The sequence below is a fragment of the Cavia porcellus genome, unplaced genomic scaffold (assembly GCF_034190915.1).
Source record: "Cavia porcellus strain 051 isolate PalLab524CR breed Dunkin Hartley unplaced genomic scaffold, mCavPor4.1 scaffold_3, whole genome shotgun sequence".
Taxonomy (NCBI): domain Eukaryota; kingdom Metazoa; phylum Chordata; class Mammalia; order Rodentia; family Caviidae; genus Cavia; species Cavia porcellus.
Genome location: NW_026947486.1, coordinates 33408931 through 33434765, shown reverse-complemented (window position 1 = coordinate 33434765; position 25835 = coordinate 33408931). Strand labels below are relative to the sequence as shown.

At 35.2% G+C, this 25835-nt stretch overlaps 1 protein-coding gene across 18 annotated transcripts in view; it reads left to right on the top strand.

The window, feature by feature from the left end:
- The window catches only part of Zc3h12b (zinc finger CCCH-type containing 12B), a 579255-nt gene that overhangs the window by 275696 nt on the left and 277724 nt on the right, over positions 1 to 25835 (top strand). For 9 of the 18 annotated variants that reach the window (XM_063246001.1, XM_063246004.1, XM_063246002.1 and 6 more), the window contains one exon: positions 18576 to 18612. The exons of 8 other annotated variants lie outside the window; for them this stretch is intronic. The gene's annotated coding sequence lies outside the window, so the exon portion shown is untranslated. Of the gene's footprint in view, positions 1 to 12027; positions 12434 to 18575; positions 18613 to 25835 lie in introns of those variants that run through there. One more of the 18 variants, XM_063246007.1, reaches the window with a different exon arrangement.

The window sequence follows — 25835 nt, the reverse complement described above, 5'->3', positions numbered from 1 at the left end:
TTGAGTTTGCTTCATAAATTCTCCTTGTTATCATTCAAAGTTTCAATCAGTTTCCCATGCTCCTCTACTTTTTTCTCTACTTGTTCTTTACCTGTGCTGAGCAACTCCTTTACTAAGGTTGTTATTTCTGTCTTTACATGAGAGAGTACTTCTAATTTGATTTATTCTGTAGCCTCATAGAGTTTTTTTAATTTCACTCACAATCTTTTCAGAGATTTCTGGTGTGTTACTTTTGAAGTCCTCTATTTCAGTGTCTCCTGTACTTGCTCCTGGTAGACTAGATGTTTGAGGTTGCATTTTGATTTTTTGTTTTGCCATTTTCCCCTTTTGGGTTAATATTTGGTTCTTCAATCCCACTAGTGTCAACTGTTGGTAGTGTGTATCTTGGGGTCCTTCCGTAAAGTTGATGTTTGTCCAATTGCTGGGTCCCACAGTGAAGAGGTTGGTCGGTCACCTGAATTCCCCCTGCAGGGCCTGTTGGATGAGTCCTATGTTCTTGTAAGCCTAAGAGTACTGATGGAAATCAACCCCTAGTTCTTGTTGTTATTATGTCTTAGTGTTGTTCAGTTTCACCAGATCTCCCTGTTTATAGTGTTTATCTCAGGTGGGACCCTACTGTGTCTCTGGGTGTCCAATAGGCCCCCTTAATTTTCTCCAGGTTGATAGAGGCCTTGTTGGCATCCTCCCCAAGCTTCCTGATATTCTCTGTGTGGAGGAAGGACTCACCTACCCACTTGCCAAGCTCACCTTTGGCCTACCTCTGCAGGGAGCTTCTCTGTTGCTCCTGTTTACCCACTGAAGGTAGCAATCTGTATTCCTATTTTAGGGGAAAACTCACTTCACTAATGGAAGCCTGTTGAGTTCTTCTTGCTGAGTCTCCCCTCGACACTGCATGTTTAATCCACTATAGTCCAATATTCTGGAGGGACGTGGGAGAGCTGAAATCAACAGCAATGTTAAGTCTAGGAAGTGGGGGATCCCCGATGGCAGCAGTAGGACTGCTGGGGTGCTCACTATGGGTTGGAGTTCCTAGATCCTGAGGTGGGTGGCCCAGACTGGGGGACACAGGAGGGGCCAGTTTCTGGCCTGGCCCTGTGCACACCTCTGAGTGGAGTTCCTAGGTCCCATGAGATGTTCTGCAAAGAGGACAAGAGTCATAGGAGGGACCCGGGTTTAGCCTAACCCAATGTGCACCTCTGGCTTGAGTTCCTGGATCCTGTGAGGCTGTCTGTTAAGATGACAGGTGTCACAGGAGGGTCCAGGTTTTGCTTGGCCCTTTGCACACTCTGGCTGCAGTTCCTGGGTCCCACAATGTGGTCTGGTATTCATTCATTGTCTAGTGCTGGTATTGACTGTATGAGTTCTACACCTGCCCTAGGATTGTAGCCCATATACAATATAAGGAAAAGGTTTCCTATTCCCTTTTTCCTCTTGTTGCTTCTGCTGTCTTGTTCTGATATGAAATGTTTCCTATTCTGTGTTTCCCTGCCTTGGAGCCAGCTGATAATAAACTGAAACCTCCATAAACTGTGACCTAAATAAACATTTTCTTCCTTAATTTTGTACATCAGGTATTTTTTCTCAGCAGAGAGAAAAGTAAGGAAGACATTTGTTTAAAAGTCTTTAGCAGTGAAATTAAACTAGAAATGAAATTAAGCTATAACACCTTCAAATGAAGTAAATTCTATAAATGTGTACTCTTTAAATGTGCCATTTGGGTTAAGTTGACTTCTCAAATACTGACTAAAGAATTTCTTGTGCTGCACTGTAGGAGAGGTTGATAGAAATGAAACTAGAAACAAAACTAAACTTTTCTAAAACAAGTGTGAGGAATATCTTAGTAGATCTTCCGCAAAGCAAAGTTATAAATTTTCATATATATTTTATAGTTTTATGTTTTACATTTAAGCCAATGATCCATTTTTTTCAATTTTAATTTTTGTAAAGGAAAAAAAAAAGAAAAAATCAGGATTGAACACTTTTCACCAAAAATCTGTGTTACAAAGTGATTCAGAGTTAATTAAAAGAAGTGTTTAAAGATGTCATAGAAATCATACTGGTCAGCAAGGTTGAAAAGAATAGACAAATTTCTTAAAAGGAATTGAAGATAGAAACTGATGAAAAGGAAATGTTTGAAGTAAAAAAGGGAACAGAGATCACCGGGCTATCTGTTTCCGTCTACTGCACTGGGAAGAAAAGTCAAGTTCAAAACTTAATAAGTGGAAAGAATCGCACTTCCAGTGGTAAAATCAAAAAGTCTGGTTGTAAACCACCTCTCCTACGGGGCAACTGAAGAAACTCTTTTGCCAGTATTTGAGAAGTCAGCTCAAATGGTGTATCTTAACAGTACATGTTTATAGAATTTACTTCATTTGAAGATGTTAAAGGGGCTTTTAACTCTTATAATAAAGGAAAAATTAAGGGCAGAGTGGTCACATGAGCTTTAGGATGCAGGGGTCAGCTTTCTCAAGATTCTAGTCATAGAAAACCATGTGTGTCAAGATTCTGTCTGAGGAAACTTACCAGAGACCTTTTAAAGGAATTATTTGACAGCTCTATTCAAGCAAAGATAGTCAATGACCAGGAAACTGGGCCTTCCAAGGAGTTTGGTTTTGGAGACTTCACAAGTGAAGAACATGTCAGTGTTATCAGGCCTGTCATGGAGGCCATGGAAGATGGTGAAATTGGCAGAAAAAAAGTCATCCTGTGTCGATGTCCGCTCCCGGCCGGCAGGAAGGACACACGACAAAGTCTGATAGTGGACAACCTTTTCTTTTTATTTTCCTTCTCCGTACAGCCTGCCCTGGGTTCTCCCAGCTGAAGCCTCCTCTGGTCCGCTCCCCGCGGCTCCTTTTGTGCTTCAGTCTGCCCCAAAGCCTCTACCGGTCCGCTCTCCGCGGCTCCTTTTGGGCTTTTACTTCTGGGCTTCTACCTGGCTTCTTCTTCCGCCCAGGGGTGGCACCGGTATATATACGGGTACAGTGTCCAATCATGTTAAAGTAAGCAAGGCAAGCTGATTGGCTAACATCATCAGTTGCCAGGCAGACTATATTGTTGAGCGGGTTGTTTACGCGGTAAGCAGGAAACTAACATATTCGATGGGAGGGGTAATCTACCTCAGGCTTTGCTCTTTACCACAGGCCGCACGTCCGCCGCGCAAGGCGAGCTATCACAGACGCGGCTCCCAACAATCCTGGACTGGACCAAGCTTGATGAAGGAGGCTAAGCTGGATTTGGCAGAAAAAACAGCAAGGATTTGGAAGTTGATGAGGCCTCCAAGGAATCCAGGAAATAGGAGAACACAAGTAATGAGGAAAAAAGATGGGGTGGAAATAACTATTCATTTCCCTATTTTCACCTGTTTCACTGGAAAGAAAGGACTTTAGCCTTTTACTCCATTGCCTGTTTGATAATAGAGCCTCCTGAGGACTTTCCAAGACAACATGTATCTTCTTGGAAAGTGTAGAGATGACATTTCAAAAGAGACACTATCTTGCTGGTTTTGAGTAGAGATTCATAAAATTTTAAGTGATGAGTGATAGCACTAAATAGTATATGTGACTTTTGCATTTATATTGTTATATTCCATGTCCAAAACTATTTTTCTTTTGAAACATTATACAACAAATGTATATCAATTAAGAGTATGGTAGTAGAGATATAAACACAGAACCAGAATAATGGAACAGAATACAGAGCACAGAAAAAATCCAGACATATATGAACAACTAATTGTTGAAAAGGACATTAAAAAATAGCAATTTTATTTTTGAATAAAGTCAGCTTTTTTTTTTTTTTTTACCGGTACCAGGGATCAAACTCAGGACCACACGCTTGCAGGGGCAGGCGCTTATGCCGCTGAGCTAAATCCCCAGCCCTAAAGTCAGATTTTTTAACAGTGTAAGAAACATCTTAATAGACCATCCCCAAAGCAAAGTTTCAAATTTTCATACATACATGTTTCACATTTAACATGATGATCCATTTTGTTTCAATTTTTGCTTGTATTGTGAGGTGTGGTCCCAAATTACTTTTCTGTTATGTCAGTATCCAACTGTCTCACTGTCATTTGATGAAAAAGCTATCATTTCTGCATTATGTTGTCTTAATACCTTTATTAAAATTCACATGTCCATGTATGTATGGATTTACTTGGGAATTATCTACACTGTATCATTGATTACTTTTTGTCAATTACTTTCCATGTAATTATTGATATGTTTTTATATACTTTAGTAGTTGGCCTACTATTTATAAATCTTTACCATCACATTATTTATAATAATTTTTACACATAGAGCACAAGAGCTTTACATAGAATACTTTCAGGTTTTTTCTCCAATTTTTGGTTCATTGATCATCATATATTTTAAGTTTACATATGTTCATAAGCCTGTAATGCATTGCTACTGTATATGATCTATTTAGTCAATTTTTTAAAAGAATAGTTGAAAATGTCAAAGAATCTTCTACATTTATTTCCATTTAACAATTTCTGAATTCTTTCACTTATTTGTTTATATACTAATATATCTCTGAAAATATTCCTTTGTGATTCTTATAGTATAGGTCTACTAGTAATGAATTCTTCTATCTTTGTTTGGAAATGTCATTGTTGCCCCAATTTTGAAACATTTTGCTGAGTATGGAATTCTAGGTTGAGATTTTTTCTTATATTCAATTGAAAATTTCCATTATGTTGTATTTTCTTTGAGTTGTAAGATAATCTTATTTGAGATTGTTTCTCATTATTTCACATTATTTGAGATTATTTCACTTCATTATTTTAAGGTGAGAAATTAAATTATTTTAGCATATTTGAAATTGTGCAATCATCACCATGAGAATATTTCAATGACTCCAGAGATAAATCCCATATCTATTTCACATTTTACTTTTCCCTATTCTTTGCTATCACTGACTTACTTGTATGTGTATATTTCCTTATTCTGAACATTTAATAAAGTGAAATCACATAAAACATGTCATTTTATGAGTTTTAAAATAATTTCCAGAGAAATGCACGTCCTATCATATATCAATATATTGTTCTTCACTGTGGTCACTATATTCCACACTATAGATACAACATAGTTACTAATTCACAAATACAATTGATTGGTTAGCGTGGTGGCACATGCTTGTAATCCCAACACTCAGAAGGCTGAGGCAGGAGCATCACTGTGAGTTCAAGCCAGCCTGAACTGCATATTGCATGAAAGTTGTCTAAGAGTTTCTTATTAATTTTTATCAAACTAAGTATTGCATATAGTGACTATTTGTAATATTCCATTTTGTAATCCAGAGTTAAAATGTTCAAAATATCTCTTGTTATGTTTTAATTATTTAGTTTAATTGTTTGTTTCTTGTTATGTTTAATTGTTTGGTCTTTCATTTTAAGTTATGTTTGGCTATAGTGTGATATATTTATTTATTATTTATTATTTTACCTGTGTGTCTGCTGTTTTCTTAGCATGATTTCTGTAAAGACTATCTACTCATTGTGGTTTTGGGAACCTTATGCATGTTGATTGGCCATTTGTATATCATCAGAGAAATGTCTACTAAAATACTTTTCCCGTTTTTTTAACATTGTTTTTTATGAGGAAAAAGTAAAACAAAATTTAACACCAATACAGTAGAATAACAATAGCAATACATTACTTATACTTATCTTTAAGTAGTTACTCAGAGTACAATCTATAGGCACAAATGAAATGTGAGAAACTAGTAGTACAGACATCATGTATTTATTTCATTTCCCTTCTTTTCTTTCCTCTTTCCCACATCCTAGTTCCTTTCTTCTTTTGAACAACTTTTTCCCATTTCACAATATTTATTGTGCATTTTGGATCTTATTTTCTTTTTCAATTTCTCACACCAATGAGATAACAATGATGTTTACACATGTGACTGTGATAAATTTCACTTGTAAATATGGTCTTATATTGTATCAATTTACACATAAATGTTTCAAGTTTATCCTTCTATATGACTATTACTCCATTGTGATCAACCAATAAAAAAAGCTGGAGTGGCTGTGAGGAAAAAGGAACACATTTCCACTGTTGATTGGAATGCAAATTGGTGCAATCACTGTAGAAACCAGTATGGAGATTCCACTAAAAAACTAAAATTAAAGGTCCCATTTGACCAAGCTATTCTCCTTCTAGGTTATCTTCTTGGAAGAATTAATAATGTGCACCCATGATTATAGCAGCACAATTAGCAATAGCTAAATCTTGAAAACAATCCAAATGCCTATTAATCAAGGAATGGTTGAAAAAGATGTGGTCTTTGCATTACTGTTGAGTTGTAAGAGTTCTTTATAATACTGGTGCTACATTTGTGTTTTTATACCTGACCTATTCTACTTAGCATAATGAACTATGTTCATCCATTTTGTGGAAATGACAAGATTTCCTTGTTTTCTAAGTATGACTATTATTTATATATTTGTATGTGTATATCTATAATCACATTTTCTTTATCCATTCATCTATTAGTGGGAACTTAGGTTGATAACATCTTTTTACTATTATGATTAAGAATGCAAAGAACATGGGAGTTTAGATGTCTCCAATGTACAAAAGCTATACATATGAATCATAAGAGAAATCTACACAGTTTGGAGGAATATGTGTGTATTTTCCTGCTATAAATGTCGCAAATACTGTACATTCCTCCAGATAGTAATAATGTATAATATGTGTAATATTTCTTGGATTTTTTGTCTTTTTCATCGGTACCAGGGATCGAACTCACGACTGCCTGCTTGCAAGGCAGGCGCTTATGCCGCTGAGCTAAATCCCCAGCCCCGTGTAATATTTCTTTCATGTGGTGCCCAATAAACACCCAGCAATTAAAGGTTTCATTAGGAATTCATCATCTAGACATCCTACGACTAGCATTCTAGACACCCATAAGAGAAGTGGGAGTTCACTATAAACTTCATTGTTTGCTCTAGGAACAGTGAAAAACCATAATCAGTTATTGTATGGTGGGAACACTTCCCAAGTCCACATTCTTAAATTCAGCCAAAAGTAAGACATATATTTAGTATTTTCTAAGAGCAGATATTGTTGCCTTCCTATATCAATTTTTTTACACAAATGTTTAGTCACATTTCTGTCATTATGTTCACTCAATCAAATAATTAATGATTTCATCCCAGACCAGGATTTATACCATTAATTTCTTATCATTATTTTTTATTTTTTAATTAAATTTATTTCACTGATTCCTAAAAGCATTAAAGTTACAAACTAGTGTAGAAAGAAGGTATTTTGATACATCTTTACATTATATAATAAAAAATCAAGTTCAACACATTTATCTCTTCAAATATTTATTGTTTTGTTAGAAAAACTTTTGAAATTCTGTCTTCTAGATTTTCAGCAGTACAGTTCATTTTGTTTTATCTATAGTCACCTTACTATATCATAGTATGACACAACTGCTTACTCTTAATTGTAACTTAGTACCTGTTGTTTAACTATTCCTCACCACTCCTATCTCCTTAATACTCACAGTCTCTTATAGCCACCTTTGCACTCTCAACTTCTATTGTATCAACTTTTTTATTCTATATATGACTGAGATCATATGCAGACTGATATTTATTGAAGGTTCTTTGTAGTGATTATATATACTAGAAATCATGGGATATTCAAGCTTGTGAATCTGATTTATTTATTTTAATATTATGAACTCAAGTTCCATCTTTTTTCCTAAAAATGACTCACGTTTATCCTTCTTTATGGCAGAAATGTGTTTTGTTGCATATAAATGCAACATTTTATGCATTTATTTGTTATTGGACATTTATTCTGCTTCCAATACTTATCTATTATATATTATGTTACTATATATATGACTGTGTATATACCACTGTGATAAGACATCCTTAACACTTTTAAAACAATACTGAGAAATATAATAGGTGAGTGGAATGAACTTTATGGTTTTAGTATGTTGAGGAGTCTCCAAACTGATTTCCATAGTGGCTGTAATAGATTACTTTCCCACCAACAATATAGAAGGGTTTATTTCTCCACACACACCTTCTAATATTTGCTGTTATTTGAGTCCTTGATGATATCCATTCTTTCTGGACTAAGGTAAAATTTCCATGTTGTCTTAACTTTAATCCCTCTAGTGGACAAAGATGTTGAACCTGTTTGGTGTATTTATTGGCCATGCAAAGTTTTTCTGAGAAAAGTCTATAGATTTTAGTTGCCCAATTTGGGGCTTTTATTTTAGAGAGGGCCTAGTTCTTTATATTTTCTAGGTATTAGTTTTTTGTCTGAGGACTAGCAAGCAGAAAATTTTTACATTCTGTAGTTTGCCTCTTCATTCTGTTGATTTTTTTTACTGTGCTCAACATTTTTAATATGACAGCCATTTTGTTGATTCTTAGAACTATTTCTTGTACAGTTGGGGTTCTGTTTAGAAAGTCTGTCACGTGTTTTATCTATTTTATATTCTAGCAGATTGTTTCTGGCTTCACATTTAGATCTTGATGTATTTTTTATTTTATTTAGTATATCATGAGAGATACAGGCCTATATTCAGTTTTATGTATGTGGAAAGCTGCATATTCCAGAACTATTTGTTGAAAAGGGTATCTTTTCTTCACTATATGCTTTTGGTTTCTTTTTAGAGGACCAGATACCTGAGTGTATCTGAATTTTTTTCTATACCCTCAGAACTGTTCCATTGATTTATATTACCATGTTTTGTTACAGTACCATGTTGTTTTTATCACAATAGCTTTGTCTTTTTTATTATACAAGTCTCTTTAAAATATAATTATTTAATAAAAATTATAACAATATATTCTGCAGTAGAATAATAGAAGAAAGAAGTGAAGGAAATAAATGTATGTGAAATTTTGTAAAGTTATTATGTAGTAGGTGAAATAGTACAAAAGTACTTGAAAGTAGACTTTAATTCAAAGATACGCAACCGAGTTTTACCTAGTAACCCCACAGAGGAAATAATGTTTAATCATTAAGAAAATTGAGTCCATAATAATGCAAAAAAGAAGAAAGTTGGAACAAATAAGACAAAATAAGAAAAACACAACTAATATATTCATGTTCATCTGTGATTATAATCACCAAACAGAAGATAATTAGTTTGAATAAAAAAGAGATATACTATATGTTGCCTAAGATTAAGCAACTATAAATAGGGGGACACTTAAAAAGAAAGGGTCACTATGGTGCATTGGCATACACCTGTAGTCCCACATGTGTGGGAAGCTGAGACAAAGGATTGTGATTCCAAGACCAACCGGGGCTTCTTACTAATGCCCTATCACAACATAATTTCATTTAGAAATGGCTGTGATTTTAGTTTAGTAATAGAGTAGTACCTTTGTATGGATGAGACCACTGGTTTTATTCCTAGGACCACCACCACCAAAAAAAAAGACAATCTATTCCTCTGATAAGAGGTGTTAGGTTAGCCAATTTTATACTGTTGTCTTTTACAGAAATTCTTGAAAATATTTCCATCATTGGTTTTGGAGAACTTGGATTTCAGGAATGCTCTCAGTAGGTGTGTCAGTCAGTGCTCACTAGTGAAATAGATTTAATATAAAGATTATATATATATATATATATATATATATATATATGGATTTACAAGGTAGGCTGCCTGCAGAATCAGGTGTGGAACTGTATGAAAGTTCTGTTGTGTGCTGGATATCTTAAGCATCCAGTCAAAAGGAGAATGCTTGGAATTTGCTGTAGTGTCCCATGTTAGTCAATTTCAGGAGGCCAATGGGTCTGTGATGGAAAACTGAGCAGTTTGAGCTGATAGACTGAAAATCAGATGGAAGCCAAAAAATGATGTGCAAGGTAAAGTTGAAGACTGGAGCTCCTCCAAAGAAACAAAAGCAGGCATTAATTTTTTATTCAGCCTTTTATTTCATTCAGTAGATAAGCCTAATTGTTGGTGCTACTCACAGCCAGGATGAGTCTTCTGTCTTCAGTAATTCCCTTCAGTCCATGCAGAAGTATGCTAATCTAATTAGTTGGACATTTCTTGCTCAAGTTTATGCAACAGTTGATTATCACAAGTCATTCCTTGTTACACTTGATATCCAGACATGTTTAAACCAGTTTCCAGAAACTGTACAAAGAGTCCTAAATTACACATAATGTGATACAGTTATCTGACATACAAACAGAAAAGCACTAATTCCCTCCCATAATAGAAGGCCAGATTTCTTTGGCTGGTACTTATCCCTAACTTTTCATAACTTGAATATTATTACATTCATTCAACAATACTAAGGAACTAATATTAACCCTATCAACATTATAGTGCATAAGAAACATATTAGAAAGATCTATTACAATTACATTCCACATTTCTAAAATCAATCATAGGATTAGAGCTGTTATTTAGAACTACCTTCCTCTACTCTCCATTCCTTTTCCCTTGGCCTTTAGCAAGCACCTCAGCAGACCTGGGTTCTTTCCCTGGTAAAAGCCGTGGCCGATGATTGTGCTGTACTCAGTCCTAAACACATGTGGTTTAAATACTTTGAAAATTTGCAAAGAAAATAAGTGCAAAATATCCAGAGAAATTCCCTTAGAGGATTTGGACTGGAGCTCATAAGAGATCATTTTCAGCAGAGGAAAAACAAAATGCTTCTGCACAGGGAAATATGCAAATACATTGTGGAACACATTGGTGAGCTTACAATGAACAAGCAAGCACAACATGACAAAGACTTACTATCATAGCAGAAAACTAGAAAAAATATGTTGAGTGTGCCCTACAAGAAAATATTGGATGGGGCTGAGGATTTAGCTCAGCAGCATAAGCACCTGCCTTGCAAGCACATGGTTGTGAGTTCGATCCCCAGGACTGACAAAAAAAAAAGAAAAGAAAATATTGGAAAAGAAAGCATGCATACTATTAATATGAATGATACTTGTGTGTGGAAGATGCAGTTCTCATGTGTGAAGACTTCCTTCAATGTGACAGGTAACCAAAGCTTACTTTGTGGTAGATGGTGTTTACACTGTAGTTTACATAAATTTTCACTTTTGATACTATCTCATAGGGGTTGCAAGCAAGTAAACAGCTGATGTGAAAATGCTGTTGTCTGTTCTAAGCACTCATTACATGTTTGATGCATTTTATTAACCTCTTATTTTCCTGCTAAGTTCATGTTATACAACATAGTAGGAAGCTCCTGATGAAACAGGAGAAGAGATGTATTAAGATTGCCATATAGGAAAGGAAAGCTAAGCACACTTGCTGTCGGTATGAATGAGACATGTGCGTGAAACATGCAGTTGTCATTTGTGAAGATTACCTTGAGTTGATAGTTAAAGCAAAGCTTATAAATGTTGATAGATGTTTGTTTGTGTTTACATTGTAGTTCATATAGGAATTTATTTCTGATGTTATTATTTAGATTTTATAAGGAAGTATATGGCTGATATAAAGCTGATGACATCTATTCTAAATGCATAATGTATTTATGAATTTAATAATTTCTTTTATTGATATTCTTTTTATTGATATCCTGATATTTATCTTTTATTGATATCCTATTTACTATATACTATATAATATAATAACTTGACAAAACAGCAGACCACTGAGATACCATGTCCTACAAAAAGGCCAGGAAGTCAAAAGACACATGCTGTCAGTGTGAGCAATACATGTGTATGGGACATGCTGCTGTTGTGTATGCAAACTGCGTTAGGTGTAATAATTGAAGTAAAGATTTTTTTTGGAGTTTTCATTGTAGTTCGCATGGGTATTTATTTCTGGTATTTGTTTTTAGACTTTGTACGTGAAAAACCAGTTGATATTGAAAATTTTAATTATTTTTATAAACAATACGTATTAAAACTTCAATTCTTTATTTTTACGATTTTTTACCTCCTAAATACTCAATGTTCAATGTTATACTCAAAATTATGTTTAATAGTTCATCAAAAGAAATATTCTAAAGAATAAACATGAATCTGACAAATTTACTTTTATGCACCTTGATGACAAAATTAGTTTTATGCTCCAAGTGCGACTATAACCTTGAGAAAGAACAGTGAAAGTGTACTTCCAACGTTGCCAATTGAAAGCAAATTGTTTCTGGTGGGCCTTATGGATAGATATGGAGGAGTAAACACTGGCCAAATCAGTAACTGCATACCAAGTCCCAGGAATTGTGTTAAATCTGTTCAATCAAGGAAAGCTCTTCTGGTTCAGCAGCTACAAGTGATTCATACTACACTAATTAATTGTCATTCTTCAAGAGCTGTCTGTCTTCTGCACAGGTCAATTTGGAAAATTAAATGGAGATGTGTAGAGAACCACCACCCCTGCATTCTTCAAGACCTTGATTGTGCAATAATCGCTACAATCTCTCCGAGGATGGTCTTGTTTATAATTTTACCAGGTAGGGCTGGATATAATAGCTCAGGGGCACACGCACCTGCCTGGCTAGCATAAGGTCCTGAGTTGAATTCCTGGTACCAAATAAAAAATTTTACTAGATAAAAACAAGTCTAACATTTTCCATTTGGCCTTTAACCATAATAGCTCTCATACTACATGTAAAGGAACAAATATGAAGACTGTCAAGGACTAAGTATATCTATCCCAAATATGCATTATAGAACAGGGAAAGTGACCACAGGAAGTAACTGAGGACCTGCTGGACCTTTGCTAAAACTCTATTGATTGGACCTTTTCTAAAACTCCATTGAACAGATGACCTGGGGGGCTAACAAGACATTTTAGATCCACTGAAATCAGCATTATCTCAAAACCAGTGTCCTGTATTCCTCAAAATGTGTGCTATCTTTCCTTTAATGTACAGTTAGCCTGATAAAAGGCTTTGGGTACCACTGAGAAAGGATGACAGAAAGATTGACCATATAGTTTTGGTGGTACACCAGAATCCTTTTTTAGGTGACTTGTTCACCCCTTTATTCACATCTGTGAACTAGTTTAAATTTGACAGCACTTTGAGGACACATTCTTTGTTACTACAATTTTTAGGAGATTTCTGTTCACTTGGCCTTAAACATTTTTAATTATATAAATCAAATAAAAATTTAATAGCATTCCCATCTTTCTCTTTTGAGAACACACTGGTTAATCAGCAAACACCACAGATACACATGTGTCAAAAAATTCGAAGTTTGTTATACTTCTGTTCTGTTATAGTAAGTGTATGCACCTTGATGACTAAGTGTCCAGTTGACCCCTACCACTTTGGAATCCAATTAAACCCATTGCCCTCAAGTTTCCCTACTCATTAACTGCAGTGCCCATGGTAAGTTCTGGTATAGAAAAGAGTGATGACAGAGGTATCCTGGGAAAGCAGTCTTCCTGATTAATCTGTTTGACAGAGTGTTAGTGAGCCATATAATTTCTGGACCATTGCAGTGTGGAGGATTAAGTTTCAGATGCAAAGCCACTGCAGAATATTCATTTACCTAATTTGAATTCTCACATCAATAGTAAATCACTGAATATGAGCTATCTCTCTTTCATTTACAGTGGGCTATCTTTGGTCCATATTTCTGCCAACCACTAAAATAAGCTATTAACACTTTTTTTATTCTACAAGTTGCAAAATTACATTCAGAATTTCTATTTAGAGGGCCCATGTAGCAAACTCATCATGATCTACATTTGTTTTTAACACCATTATCCACTACCCCCTCCCATAAAGTCCTTTCCCACACTTACTCATCAGTCTTCTTCTTACAAGAATTTCTTTAAAAACTCAAGAAGTTCTTTTGTAGAATAGAAGACATCCACATGGATTACATATGAACCTCATAGGAGTCTTCTGGAAGCCTCATTATAGACCTAGAGGCAAAAGTGTTTGGTGATGGTGGGTCCTGAGGATTGTGAAAATTATCATGCTTGGTCAACTCAGGGTCAGTTTCCTCAGGCATACTAGGAATGGTCAATGCTAAAAGGGGCTTGGGTAGGGATGACTATCATTATTGGTGGGAAAATCTCTTCCTCTGGCAAAATAATCTCTTTAGAGTCTAGGATTTCAACATTTTCACTCTGGTCAGGGTTCTCCCAAACACCTCTATCCAATGCATGGGATCCCACTGTTTTCTGATCAGTGTCCTCACTTTATTTCTGATACTCTTTGAGGCTGAGAATTAAATTTAGCTGTATGTCAGTAAATCAAATTATGAGGACCTGTGTGTGGATCTACAATCTCAGCCCTGCAAATAAAGGAGAAGATATGCTCTTTCAGGACACACATAGAAACTTTTGGATTTTTAAATATGTGTCTGGTGCTTGAAATTTGAAACTCTGAGCTCCTCATTCTTTTGTAATTTGTCCTCACATTTAGAAAATTTTAGATTTGAACTCATGATTTTTCTTCACTTGTTTCTACAGAGATGCTAAGAATAAACAGCAAGATTATACTTCCCACTCTGGTAAAAATATTCAAAAGAATCACAAGTGGAATAAATTCCATACATCTCACATGTAATGAGTTTGGATAATCAAATGGATTTACATTGTGTATTACTTTAAACAGTTCACACAATGGACTATCAATACTCCCCGCATTATCAGGAGAGACTATGACATTTTTAGGTCTCTTCAAATTACAGAATTAACTCCAGGAATCACTAAAACCACTAAAAAATTTCATCTTTACAATTCTGTTTGTCTCTGTAGGTTTCATATACAGACTAGGCATAACAAGACAATGTAACGGCTAAAACCTGCTATGATAGATTACTGCTGTGTCAATTTGAGCCTCTTACCCAAATCTGTATCAATCAGTGCCCACTAGAGAAATATATTTAATATAAGATTTATAAGAATTACAAGTTATGTTTACAAAGGCTGACTGCAGAATTAGGTGTGGAAGAATGCAGAAGGGCTGTCTGCTTGCTGGGGATTTGAAGGGTCCAATCAAAGTACAAAGGCCTTGAACTTACTGTAGTGTCCCATGCAAGTCCATATCAGGAGGCCAGTTAGTTGTGCTGGAAAGATGAAGGGTCTGAGCTTGAAACTTGAAGGGTCTGTAATTAAAGACTAAATGGTTTGAGCTGGAAGGCTAATCAATCTGTGCTGGAAGCCAGGAGATGACAGGTGTCATCCAAGGTGAAGGTCTATACTGGAACTTCTGTGAAGAAACAGAAGTGAGCTTTCTTTATTTGTTATCATTTTATCCCATCCAGATAACAGGCCTATTTATTGGTACCACTCACACCCAGGATAATTCTGTCTCCAGTAAATCCATTCAGCTACTGGCAGAACTATATTAATCTAATTGGTTGTTTCTTATTCCAGTTGACACAGCAGTTATCTATCATAGCAGATTTTAGCCATTAAATTGTCTTGTATGCCTACTCTGTTTGTGAAAAAAAGTCAAATTTATGATATATCCATGGTTTTCTGCTAGTAAGGAAATCTGAGGGCAGACTAATCAAAGGATGTCATTGTGAACATACTCCTGTAAGAGCATAAAGCATTCTTGTTCAAAAACATTGTATGTATTTTTATTCTTGAGGACAGAACGCCTTTTTAGAATGAGAGCATATGGAATATTCATATGATGTTTTTCAGTATCTGCTTAGATCTTTTCTTACTGTGACTTTTTTTCTGTTTCATTATGGCCAGTGGTTGGTATGATTTTGTGAGGGCAAACAGAAACACTGAAACAACACTCAGGGTTTGGAGGCAAACTTATGCTGACAGACAATGATAGAGAGGTTTACAGCTTATATGGAATAGGCAAGCAGGAAGTACAGAGACAAAATGGTTTGTTAATTGGGGATTGGTTCTTACAGTATGTATCATAGTGACCAGCTGTGCATCACAGTAACCAGCCATTTCTAAGAAACAAAAGTAACAAGAACTCTAACTGGAAAAATTACCTGGCCAACTAACTGAAGAATACTGGTTTGGGGCGGGGCATTTCTGCTACAGTTCAAGTATTCCTCTTATGGTGTCCTAGAGACTTGATCCTCAATGCAGCAATGTTGAAACTTGAGAGATATATTAAGGGGTGGACCCAGTGAGACATAATTAGGTCACTGAGGTCATCACCCTAGGAATAGATGAATGTAGTTCTCATAAGACCTTGACTAGTTTATTCTAGTTTAAGTTATTATAGAAAGAGCCAGTGTGACCCATGAAATATTGTGGCTTCCTATCTTTCCAGTGATGTTTTTGAACACACTGCTGTGTATTGTGATGTAATTTGCTAGCAGGTGCTCAGAATAGGACAAAACCAAGAGACCAAAAATAGAATGGATGGAAAATTATTAATTTTAGACTTAAAAACTGTAAACTAATACATTTGTTATTAAATTTTGCATCCTCAAGTATTTAGTTACAGCAGCACAAAAAGTACTAATAAAATAAATTAGTGCCAAGGAGTGAGGTAATTGCTATGAAAATGTGGAGTTGGCTTTGTGGGTTGGTAATGAGCAAATCCTTGAAGAGTTTGTATAAGCAAGCTTTTTAAAAAATCTTAGTATGCTGGATGTCTAACATTGCAGAAAACTTTGTGAAAGCTTATAATAGGAGGAAACTAGGGAAGAAAGGTTAGATAGAAATGGGAACCCAATTGAAAGTTGGAGGAAAATCCAACTTTCACCCCATTTTATAGAACTTGATGGTATTGTGCCCATATACTGGAACTTTATAGAAAGCCCAATGTAATAATAGTGACCTAGGGCACTGATAACAAACTTTTCCGAGATCAGGTTCCCAAACTGCAGCCCAAAACCTACTTATTTATCATAGAATGCCAATGCTACAGTTAAATTTGAATACCCTATGCGTTGCTTCAAGGATAATTTGACTCACACTCCAGCAGAGAGGGCTCTATGTGCTTGCTGCAGCAAACAAGCTATTTATTAGTTCACCACTACTGATCTGTGAGTTTTGGTCGAGGAAATTTCTGAATATCAAAGCATTTAGATTGACTCTTAGCTACTTTCAGTGAACTTTTCAATGAAATTCAGGAATAGATGGAAAAAGAACAGAAATACTTTAAAAATTCATAGGCTAGCCATGGAAAAGTGAAAAAAAGGAAAGATATTTAAGAATGTAGTCCAGCTTGCTAAAAATTTTAGCACAGATAAAAAGAAGCCAAGAAGTTTGCATCAGAACAATGAAAGAAATTCAGAAAGCCTTTTAGAAATCTCCGAGACCACCTACCTTGTTAAAAGCCCAGGCAAAATTGTTCAAGGTTTTGTTGTCAAGGGCTCTCAGAATTCAGCTTTTCATTTTATAGTACATTGTACCATGGATACTTGAGCAGCAATTTAAGAAGTTTCAGGTACAACTCATGGCACTTCTTGAAGGGAGCCTAATTGGAGATCTGACGGTCCACATGATTCTGATTCTTCAGGCAATGATAGTCAAGAACTTGGGGATCCTGATGGATTCCACTAATTTTTCACAGAAAAGCTTGGGAGTCCTTGAAGGTGCCTGCCACAGAGACAGAGCTATTGTGAAAACTCTCCACTAGAATTCTTATAGAGCCATAGAAGTGAAATCACTTCCCTTAAGACACCAAAACATTGGAACATCCAATAACATACAGTGCTCACTATGAAAATGTGCAGAAAACAGGCACTGGCAGTCAATGAGAGTAGCCATATGGCTTTAACCAGCAAAGCTGTGTGGCTAGAATTGCCTGACATATTGAGTCTGCCCTTTCCCCTACAGTATGCACAAAACTCTGAAGTTGGAATGAAACTATTGATTTTACGTTCTCTCTTTAGAGATATTTATCCTATCCTTGCATAACTGTTGTATCTTGAAAGCAAACACTATGCTGATTCTCCTGTGCTGATTCTCACAGCTGGGAAGAATTTGGATTGGGTCTCACATGAGACTTTGGACTTGGATGCTGAGTGACACTGAATATTGAATTTTTCATTGTTAAAAAGATATGGTCTTTGACAATCAGGGCATAATGCTGTAGGTGAGGTATAGTTTGAAGGTCCCAATGATTCATGTGAAAACCAGTCTTCAGTGTGGTGATGCTGTAAGGTGGTAGTACATGTATGTAATTAGGTGTACTGGTTAGTGATCACTATAGGTATAGAAAAATAGAACATATGAAAGCTGATTTAATAACCCTTTAGGATACGCAACAAAGGTCATGTACATGTGAGTGTATGAGAGAACTGTAGCTCTTCAGACCATAAAGCTAGAAACCACAAAAAAAAAAAAAAAAAACAAGGATCAAGAATACAGTGCTAGCCAGATGTGGTGGTGCATGCCTGTAATCCCAGCACTGTGGAGGCTGAGTCATGTTTGAGACTAGCATGGGCTACAAAGTGAGCTGACTCATATCAACTACATTTTAAAATCCTGTCTCAAAAACACGAAACAAAATTATAGTGCAATTCCAAGGCTGAAAGTGTAGAAGGTCCCTTAAGGGTTGCGGGAGTAAGTTCACTCTGAAAGACTGAAGAAGCTTAGTGCGATGTCCACATACAATGGCAGACCCAAAAGATGCACCCACTCAAGCCAGAATAGAGCTTCTCAAAATGAAGACTGACTTCTTTCTTTTTCATTCCTTCCAGGTTACAAGCTTACTGGCTGGTGCCACCTACAAACAAGGTGGGTCTTCCACTTTCAGTTCACTGACTTATATCTCTAGAAACATGATCCTCCCAAAACACACATGAAATTATACTTTACTAATGTACTAGGGATATCTTAACTCAGTGAAGTTAACAGTCATGATTAACCATCACATTAGAACATTAGGGTCATCCCCCTTGGAAGAAACTAAATGAGTTCATGTATGGGACCCTAATTAGTTTCCCCAAAAGCAACTTGTCATAAAAGAGTAAGTGTCACCTTTAAGGTCTCTGACATCTACCCTCACTATTGATTTCTTCTCATGCTGTTGCCAGCAAGATACCACCAACTATGAGACCTTCATTAGAAGCCAAAGAGATGATTCATCCTGTCATAGATTTTTCAGCCTCCAAACTTGTGAGCAAACATTTCATTCATAAGTACCTGGTTTTAAGTATTTTATTATATTAATATAAGTACTTTATATTAAAATGAATCTTAGTCATTTTTGCAACTGCCCATTGAGTCCTTTAAGTCTTTCTAAAAATATTGACATGGTTTTGAGTCTTTGATACAGTAATTAAAACAATAGTGGGTGGCTATTTTGGAATGAGATGAAGTACAAGTAGAAGGAAAACATATTACCAAGTGCAAATTATGTCAGAGTAACACTAGGGACTTACCTCAAAATCGAGCACTTGCCTAGCATTAGTAAGGCCATGTCATTGCACATAATGACATTTTATATAGAGAATGAATATAAACATTTAAGAATTTAAAGCAGTACTTTGAGATTTATGAAGGAGAGCATGATATAACTGCAAGTAATCAATCTAAAATTATAATTATCTATTTTAGCCACATTCTCTTAGTTACTGCTAGAATAAGTAGACAAAAATCTATCAGTATGTATACTAATGTTGAAAAGTATTATCAGCCAATATAAGCTAGTTGATGGAAATGTCATTTTGTCCAAACACAGCAGACTATTCTTTTCAATCATACATGAATTATGAACAAAAATGGTACATACTTGTGGCCACACTATAAGGCTCAGTTAATAAAAAAATGAATCAAATTATACAAAATTTTTTCCAACCAAAAAAGTTACATTAGAAAATGATAAATGCACAAATAAAGATCATATTTCTGAATAATGCATGGATCAAAAGAGCAAAATAAAACTGCAGAAATATTTCAACGACAATGTATCAATATACATGGAATGCAGATTAAACAGTTCTTAGGGGTAAATTCATGCCACTAAAAATGCCTTTTTTATATTGAAGATGCACCTAAGCAAGACAGTAAAAGAACTTTATAGTGAAAAATTTAACACTGATGAAAAATTCAGAAAAAGTCACCAAAGGATGAAAAGACAACCTTTGTTCTTTAGATTAGAAGAATTAAAATTATTAAAATGATCATTTAACTGAAAGTAATCAACAAATTTGTTGCAATCCCCATCAATATATCAATGCCATTCTTCACAGAGGTAGAAATTTTCATTATTGGTTTTAGCTAAGACATAAATATGGCAGAAGGATTTTGGAAAGCAAAACTTAATTCTTCCCAACTAGAAAGCAGAAGATTGAAACAGTACTGGAGAGGAAGGGTCTAATATACAATATACAGTATCAAATGTCCCACCATGTTGACTCACTCAAATACACCTGGAACTGGCCTTTACTGATCTGTTTTGTAACTCTCAAGTCAATCAAATTGACAGTCTATTTTAAATGTCACAAACACAAAGAAATACTATTCATCACTAAGGAATAAAAGAATGTCATTTGTAGGAAATTGAATGGATTTGAGACTATCTTTAGTGAAATAAGCCAGACTAAGAAGATTAAATATCACATATTCTCTCTCACATGATAAATCTGTGGAAAAAAAAGGTAGCATGAAAAGTGAAGGAAGACTATTACAGAAGAGTAAAAGGACTGATGGAGTAAAGAGGGAGAAAGTAAACAGGGGATGGAAATGATCATAATATGTTATATGGATATACAAATATGCCAAATTAAGCCCACCACTCTAACTAATAAATAAAGTTAAGTTCCTGTTTACAAGAAAAAGGGTCACAAATCAGAAAAGTGTGAGACGAGATGCAAATCCAGAGTGAAGAAGCAGAGAAATATTGTTTCAGTATATCCATATTTAAAAAGAATGAAATGAATACTGAGTTACTTTATTGTAATTAACTACTTAGATGAAGTATAGAAATCATTTAAAGATGCACAATACTAACAAATACTTAAGGAGAAATAGTCAACATGAAAAGCACAGTATCTACTAAATTCATTGAGTTGGTAGTCTAGAACCATTCTACAAAGAAAATTTCAGGCATGAATTACTATACGGTCACATTATGCAAGACAAAGTAGAAACAATTCTTGTTGTGGTCAGGGTTTTCAAGTGAAACAATTTAATACAGGGCATATAATTTATAGAATATAATAGTCATCCTAAGAGTCAAACACAAAAAGTGCAGAAAATCTGTCCACACAGTAAAGACCCCAAAGAATCCAGCTGGAGGATCTTGATTCCATGGCAATTTCGTGCATGGGTCAAGCTGAAGACCTAGAAGCCTTGACTATGCCCCTCACAAGTCCAGATGGAGCTCGAGTCCACAACAATGTCTTATGGATCTGTGCTGGTAAGGCACAAATGTCAGCGGCAAAATTCAGAAAGTCTGTGCCAGTGCGATGAATGATGTGTACCAGTAGGTTGAGGTTTGTGTACTGGAGACAGGAGGTAATGCTCAAAGTGAGGACCAGGGCTCCCTCCAAAAGTACCACAGCTATCCTTGATAACAACAAGGTCTGAGCTCCTCCAGTTATGAGAATAGCCAAGTTCCCATCAGGAAGCCAGTAATGAAAAACTTCTCTAAGAAAATGAATAGCACACCATCTTCCCCTCCAGAACCAGGAAGCGATGATGAAAGTAAGGACCAACCCCTAAAGTGAGAAACAGCCATTCTCAGTGACATGGTCCCAAGCTCCTCTGATGATAACAACCAAATTCATATCAGGAAAGAAGCTTGACAAGCTCTTCCAGAAGAATGAAAAACAACAGAAGAACCAACATTTTTTCTTCCTCTTCAGTTCTCCCTCCCATGTTGTTGGCAATGATCCCCAGGTGAACCCTCCACACACAGCATCATGCTGATTCAGTTTCGCTGGGTGTAAAAAGTTGATGAAAAGTTGTCAATCCACCACCTCTGAAAAAAATTTTTTTCAGAAAATTAAAGAAATTTCAGGCTCTGATCCCAAACTCAAAAATATTATAAGGAAGAAAATTGTAAACAAATGCCATTCATAAATATGAACACGCATAATCTTTTTTTAACTTATTTTTTGTTTTAAAGAGATTAAGACAAAAGAGGACAGAACAGATCAGAACAGAACAATATAAACAACACAGCAACTTCCAACATGACAACTAGGTATTAACAGTAGCTACCATAATGTCTCTTTCTTTGAAATAGTTGAGCACACTTTCACACACAATAGTATCAAACATAACAAAATAGTATAAAACCATTCTAGAGAATGAAAATATTATAAGGCACTTAGAACCAAATAACAGAAAATGAACAATGGCTACTATACAATCTCATTTTCCATAGAAAATTTACTTATACTACCACACATATTAATATCCAATAAGACACAACATGATAGAACCAATGAGAAACATAAGAATAAAAGCATGGTAGGACTTCAAAGCAAGATGATATTAAAATCAGCAATGGCTGCCATAACGTTTTCTTTCCTTCACAATAGCTGTTTATACAATCACACATAATAAAATCAAACAAAACAATAAAACCATTCCAACTCATGAATGAAAACATTATAAGGCTTGAAAGCAATCTAATGTGGAGTCATGATTACCATAAAATCTTATGTACTCTTGTACTTGTACTATTTCTTACACTAGGGAGACTATATGGTATTTATACATGTGAGTTTGATTTATTTAGCTTATGAGTATGGTCTCAAGTTGCGTCCATTTATTTGTAAGCATCTCAATGTGTTCATTCTTTATAGCTGAGTAGTACTCCATTGTATAAAAATATAACATCTTTTTATCCATTCTTCAGTTGAGGGACACTTAGGTTGTTTTCAAGATCTGGCTGTTACAAATTGTGCTGCTATAAACATGGTTGCACATACGTCACTGTGGTATGATGTTTGCAGTTCTTCTGGGAATATGCGTAGAAGTGGAATAGTTAGGTCAAATTGGACTTCCAATCCCAGCTTTGTAAGTAATATCCACAGTGTCTTCCACAGTGATTGCACCAGTCTACACTCCCACCAACAGTGCAGAAGAGTTCCTTTTTTCCTGCAGCCTCTCCATCATTTGTTGTTGGTAATTTTCTTGATCCTGGACATTCTTTCTAGCGTGGAATGAAATCTCAGTGTTCTTTTTATTTGTATTTCTTTAACAGACAATGAAGGTGAGTATTTTTTTATGTATTTCTTCATCTGAGAACTGTGTATTCATCCCAGATGGCCATTTTCGGATTGGGTCTTTAAATTTTGGGGGTGTGATTTTTTTTTTAATTCTTCATATGTTTTAGGCAGAAGTTCTTTGTCTGAGGGACAGTTCACTAAGATTTTTTCTCAGTTTGTTTGTTTTCTTTTCACTATGCTGTGGATTTCTTTTGACATGCAGAAACTCTTCAATAAAATGTGATCCCAATTATTGATTCTGGGAATTATTTCCCGTGTGGTTTGATTCCTGTTCATGAATTCTCTACCTACCCCTATGTCTTAAAGATTTTTACCTAATTTGTCTTCCAAAAGATTTAGTTTTTCTGTTTTAATATTTAGATCATTAATCCATTTCAATTTTAGTTTAGTACATGGTGATAGGCATGGGACTAGTTTTAGTTTTCAGCATGTGGAATAGCTCCTTCTTCCAGTGAACATGCTTGGCCCCTTTATCAAAGATAAGGTGGTTGAGTGTGTTTATAGTTGTGGTTGTATTTTCTAATCTATTCCATTGATATTCATATCTATTTATTCCAGTGCCACATTGATTTTATTATAATACTTTTGTAGTGTCACTTTAAATCAGGGATTGTGATGCCTCCTGCCTTGTCTTTGCTGCTTAGAATTGCTTTTGCTCTTCTAGGTCTTTTCTGATTCTAGATGAAGTTTAGGAGTGATTTCTCTAGATCTATGATGTATGTTAGTGGTATTTTGATTGGGATTGCATTGAATCTGTAAAACAGTTTTGGGAGAATGACCATTTTCATAACATTTATTCTTCCTATCCATGACCAAGGGAAAACTTTACATTTTCTGAGGTCTTCTTAGATTTCTTTTTCAGGGTATCATAACTTTCCCTGTATAGATCTTTTATTTCTTCATGAAATTAATTCCTAAGTATTTTATTTTTTTGGATGCTAGTGTGAAGGATGTGGCTTCTCTTATTTCTCTCTCAGTGATTGTGTTGTTAGTGTATAAGAATGCTATTGATTTTTGAGTATTGATTTTTTTATCCAGCTACATTTCTGAATTTATTTATTATATCTAAGAGTCTTTCAATGGAGTTTTGGGAGTGTTCTATGTGAGTATCATGTCGTCTGCAAATACTGATAATTAAACTTCCTCTTTTCCTGTCTTTACTCCTTTTATTTCTCTCTATTGTGTAATTGCTCTGGCTAGTATTTCCAGTACTATGATGAATAGGAGCAGTGATAAGGGAAATACTTGTCTTGTTCCTGATTTTAGGGTAAAGGCTTTTAGTTTTTGGCCATTTAATATCATGTTGCCTGTTGGTTTGCTGTAGATGGCCTTTATCATATTGAGGTAAAGACAATCTATTCCTATTTTCTGTAAGGTTTTTGTCATGAATGAGTGTTGGATCTTATCCAAACTCTTTGTGCATCTATAGAAATGGGCATTTAATTCTTACTCTTGGATCTATTGATATGGTGGATTACATTTATTGATTTATGTATGTTGAACCATTCCTGCAGGTCTGGGATGAATTCCACTTGGTCATGGTGTATAATCTTCTTGATGATTTGCTGCATACTGCTTGCCAATATTTTATTGAGAATTTTTGCATCTGTGTTCATTAGGGAGATTGACCTGTAGTTCTCTTTTTTAGTTGGGTCTTTCTCAGGTTTTCGTATGAGAGTAATATTTGCTTTTAAGAATGACTTAGAAAGAATTGTTTCCCTTTTGTTTTCATTGAAGAGTTTAAGGAATGTCAATATTAAGTCTTCATTGTATTTCTTGTAGAATTCCACAGGGAATCCATCTGGATCTGGCTTCTACTTTGTAAGTAAGGACTTAATTACATTTTCAGTTTCATTAATAGAAATTGAGTTACTCAGCAGTTTTACATCTTCTTGACCCAGCTTTGGTACTTCATATGTTTTTAGGAATCTGTCCATTTCTTCTGTGTTATTGAACCTATGAAAGTAGAGGTTTTTGAAATATTTGTTGATGATCTTCTGTATTTCCACAAAGTCTGCAGTGATTTCCCCTTTTTCTTTCCTTATTGCATGAATTTGAGGATTTTTTTTCCATTTTAAAATAAGGTTGGCTAGGGGCTCATCAATTATATTTATTATTTAAAAGAACCAACTTTTTGATTCATTGATTCTTTGGAGTGATTTCTTAGTCTTTATTGCATTAATTTCTGTTCTAAGCTTTATAATTTTTTCCATTCTTTAGGCTTTGGGCTTGACTTGATCTTCCTTCTCTAGATGTTTGAGGTGTAGCATCAGGTTCTTTATTTGTGTTGCTTCTGTTTTCCTGATGTGGGAACTCAGTGCAATAAATTTTCCTCTGAGGACTGCTTTCATTGCACCACAGATTCTGGTAAGTTGTGTTTGTATATTTGTTTGCTTGAAAGTATTGTTTAATTTCTTCTTTAACTTCCTCTGTGACCCACTAATTGCTCAAGAGGGTATTATTCAATTTCCATATGTTTGTGGTTTTATCATTAATTTCTAGTTTCATGGTGCTATGATCTGATAAACATACATGGGATAATTTCAATTCTTTTGCATTTACTTACATACGTTCAGTGGACTAGTTTATGATCTATTTTAGAGAATGTATCATGTACTGCTAAGAAGAATGTATTTTCTGACGTTGTTGGATGGAATACTCTGTATATGTCTATTAAATCTATTTCTTCACAGGTGTGATTCAATTCTGTTACTTCTTTGCTGATTTTCTGTCTGGTTGATCTGTCGCTTTGTGCCAATGGTGTATGAAGGTCTC